We start from the raw sequence: 4,391 nt of genomic DNA, 5'->3' as shown, positions 1-4,391 counted from the left end.
TTTGGCATGAGATTGATTTAATGTGAAAATGTGAGTTTGATTTAATGTATCTGCAACTTCTATGATGATAATTTCGATACCAATTAAATATCTTTTGTGTAACTTTGAAGGCGGGATATAATAATATAATTGGGTTTAGTTTAATAGCGATACGATTGAGTAAAACATATGAAAGCAAATTTTGAGAGAATGTTTAGAAAATACTCTGAACCATTCAACGGCTTGCACATTTTTAGAAATATAAACAATTTTGTTACTCATTGTGTTACCATATATATAGAAAAAACCTGAGGGTTTAAACTTTGGCGAACCACAAAATGCTATTTAAAGTCAGGTTCTGTAATTGGTGAAGATCCTCAAGAAAGAGGGTTCTTAAAGTGTTGTGTTACCCGCTGTGCTACCGTATATATTGGAGTAAACTCTGGGTTTAAAACCACCTAGAATCTTTGGCGAAGCATAAAATGCTATTTTATGTCAGGTCTGGTAATTGGTCAAGATGCTCAAGAACGAGAGCTCTTAAAGTATTGAGTCGGTGCCGTGCATGAGTGGGGAGAAAATATAGTAAACGAGAGGCACTTTCATCGTCTTCCCCACAGCTGCGACAGATTTGTTTGAAACGGAGATATAATCTATATAATCTTACTTATAATCTGTAAGTAAACCCACCAAAATACTGAGATCTGTACGGGATATATTAATGACAATTTTGGATTTCCTTTTATCGGTACGTGGTCAGATTGCACACAAATGCCTGCATATCGTTGAGTCTTTCCATCTTTTATTAAACATTTTAGTAGAGAAAGAACTCAGTAACAACATCTATTATATAAAAATTTAATTAATTTGTTTTCGAATTATGTGCTTTTGAACCTTTAGTTAATTTCATATGCTAAAGAATATATTTTATATGTATATATACAGTATTTTGAAATATATAATAAAAACTCATTTATGTTTCTTATTTACAAACTGTATTCTGCAAAAAATTTAATGTGTATATATATATATAATTTACTCATAAAATACTTAAGAAAAACTGTTAACAATATCGATTCAATTATTATTATAATAAATACTAACTTAATTTAATTATTGACTTAATTACTATCTTAAGAAATAAAATTTGTGAACTTAATTAGTTAGAAGTGGGTTATTTTTAGAGAAATTTTTTGTAACTATTGAATTTATATAGTGTTATATATATAAAGTTTTACAATTTCACTTTAACACATTTTTTCTATTTATAATTTACTTATTTTTCTATTTATAAATTTAATATATATTTTAAAACTATTTAAATTATTTCTTTACCTGCAACAACCATACCATGTTATTTTTCCTTTATTACCACTAAAGTTTAATTAGTCTATTCAGGGTTTTGGAGTTTCATTTACAAAAGCGTAGTAAAGCCCATAATAACGCTAACATAAAAGCTGGTATTAAAAATATGCGTTACCATGAATTTATGTCTCTGAAAAGCGTTTGTTAACATGGCTTAATCCTCAATGTCATAGCGTTTTTCATAATAAATTACCGTTAATGTAAGTCAGCTAATCAGTTAGTTCATTTGTGGTCACATGTCTGTAAAACGATAAAAAAAGTTTTCATTAACAAAACATGGGTAAACTAAGCAGCCTATAGTAGGATCGAAATACTTCATTATACAAAAACTAAAATTGGCTTAAATATAGAATCCTTTGTAGTGGTTTCAAAGAGATGTATATGTATATAATTAATCATTAACTCTTAAGGTTGTAGATATACATTTACTTATAATAAATTGTAAATGTTGTCATATAGTATTTTTTATTGCAGACTATTAAAATTCTATTTTTAAATTTACATACTCAACATGTGCTCCGATGGTTCAATAATTTATTGCACGAATAAATTAGTTAAACTAACGTAAAGAGTTGAGTTTTATGTGAGACAATAACTGTTGTGACAACTACAAGAAGTTATACAGTCACATACTAATACATACTGTATAGAATAATAACAATGTAACCATAGCAAGTGATATAAAAATATTTTTATAATAAATACACTCTATATTGTCATTTATTTAGGCTCATTTTTTCAGTTCCTACATGCTGTCACACTGTCTGCAGTTAATTTATTATAACTCCGTATATAGCTGTATAGTTGCTGCGGTCTTTAGTAGAAATTTAACTAATGTTTTATTGCTTTATCGTATGCGTGCTCTATGACTACAATTCCCAAGTAATATGCACATCCTATGCGTGCATTCTAATATTTATTAAATACGTATATACATATGTTTAAAAGACATTTGACATGTCATAAATGTAATCGTACCAATCCGCACAAACCAACTCACTCAGTCATTTGTAAGTTCGTTAGATTTATGTCGGTACCTATGAGAGATTTACTTATCAACATACCAGTAGGCACCACACACATGTTCACATACCGACTTCCTTTATTTATTATGCTTGTAAATGCTTTTGAAATAAATGTTGACATAATTAAACATATCTAAATAACAACATCAAAAACTAACTTATATAATAAATTTATTTAAATTACACTTTTACATGTTTCTTGTGGGTAATTAAGGTGTTGTTTACTCGTTGTTAGTTAAGGTCATGTAGGCTTCTACACATGCTTCAATATAATTTTCCACTTATGCTTATGCTTTATAAGTTATAAAATAGATACAACTTATGCAGCAGCTACGACACAGATTTACTTACTCTAATTGCCCTACGGTGCGTATACGTTACATTTACACTCGTGCTTATGCTTTGCTCATATGCTCTGCTCCAGTAAAGATAATCATTTTATGTTTAGCTTGAGTCTGATTAGTTATTTTTTACATAAATTATAGAAACACAAATACAAAATTTATAATATTTTGTAGGAAAACAAATTAAAATTGTAATTTAAGTGGGAGATTGCCTTCTAAAGTAAATATTTTAATGTCAGTAGAAATGTGAAGCAATGAGTTAGAGTATAACTTCAAAAAGAAATGAAAGATAGAAAAGGAAATTGAATAGATAACTCACTTCAAAAAAAATATTTCTGCTTATGTAATTAATTAATATTGTTGGAGTTTTCTATAATAGGAAGAAATCAAATAAAATGTTTTAGTTTATAAAGTTTTAAATACTTACTTACTTACTTACTTACTTACTTACTTACTTACTTACTTACTTACTTACTTACTTACTTACTTACTTACTTACTGACTAACTTATTTATGACTAACTTATTCTTACTAACTTACTTCTTACTTCTTACTTACTTACTTACTTACTACACTTACTTACTTATAAGATACAAGACTAATACATAACTTACTTTACTACATCTCTTAGTGATACAATACTTACTAAGAACAATCCAAAAAAAATTAATCTAAGAATCAGCTCGGGATTATTGACCGGTTACTGTAGAATGAATAATCATCTAACGAAGTTAGGAATTCAATACAACTCAGACTGCAAATATTGTAAAAAGTAGAGGAACTGAATACCATATGTTTAGGGAGTGCACATGACTGATACACAAGCGGATGAAACACCTAGAAGGGTATTGTATGGATCATAAGAATTCAAGAGTAGGAAAGATAGACTCTATACTGTCTTACATTAAGGAAATTGGACTTGAAGAAATACTCTAATGCTCTAATAGATCTTTTAGGTCGCAGTGCTTTACCCCTTTTCAAATAATAAATTACTTACTAACTTACTTACTTATTCATTTACTTACTTACTTACTGAACTATTACAACCATGACTCACAATTGAGTAACTCAAGTGATGCAAGTAGTTCTTAAATGAGGAATTAGGTAGTCCGTGTTATACAGACAGTCAATGCCACATCGAGTTGTTCTCTGAAATTGTTATTTTTTTCAAAGTTAATTAAAAAAATTTAGAACAAAAAGAGAGAAATTTTGATTAAAATTTGGTCATGGGATTTTGTGTCTTTCTGACACTTTCTGAGGATTTCTGTGCCTTGTCGTATTGGTCAAAACCGTATTGCATAATGAATGACCGATTTTATCTTCAATAAATATCGTTTACATGAAGACAAAGAACAACGTAATCAAATAGTAGTGAAGGTAAGAAATTGAAGATTGCGATATGACTCTCTTTGATATCTTCTCGTCACGAGAAGTGTTAAATTGCAGTGCCCATTCGTTATATGGCTGTCTTTATGACATGGTCCTAACAAAAGTTTTTTAAAATTTTAGGCGGCAATGGCAGTTCGTTTTGGTAGTAAAAGTATTTGAAGTTGGGTGAATTTTAATTAAGCCACCCTGTATGATAATATTTCTTAAATTTTAGAAGCAATTGCAGTTCACTTTAGAATCAAAAAATTTGTCTTGTATCGCTCTACATGAAGTAAGGGCGTTGATTTAATTT

The sequence above is a fragment of the Teleopsis dalmanni genome, chromosome 1 (genome assembly GCF_002237135.1).
Source record: "Teleopsis dalmanni isolate 2A chromosome 1, ASM223713v2, whole genome shotgun sequence".
In the NCBI taxonomy this organism is placed as follows: domain Eukaryota; kingdom Metazoa; phylum Arthropoda; class Insecta; order Diptera; family Diopsidae; genus Teleopsis; species Teleopsis dalmanni.
Note: the sequence above shows the minus strand (reverse complement) of the source record.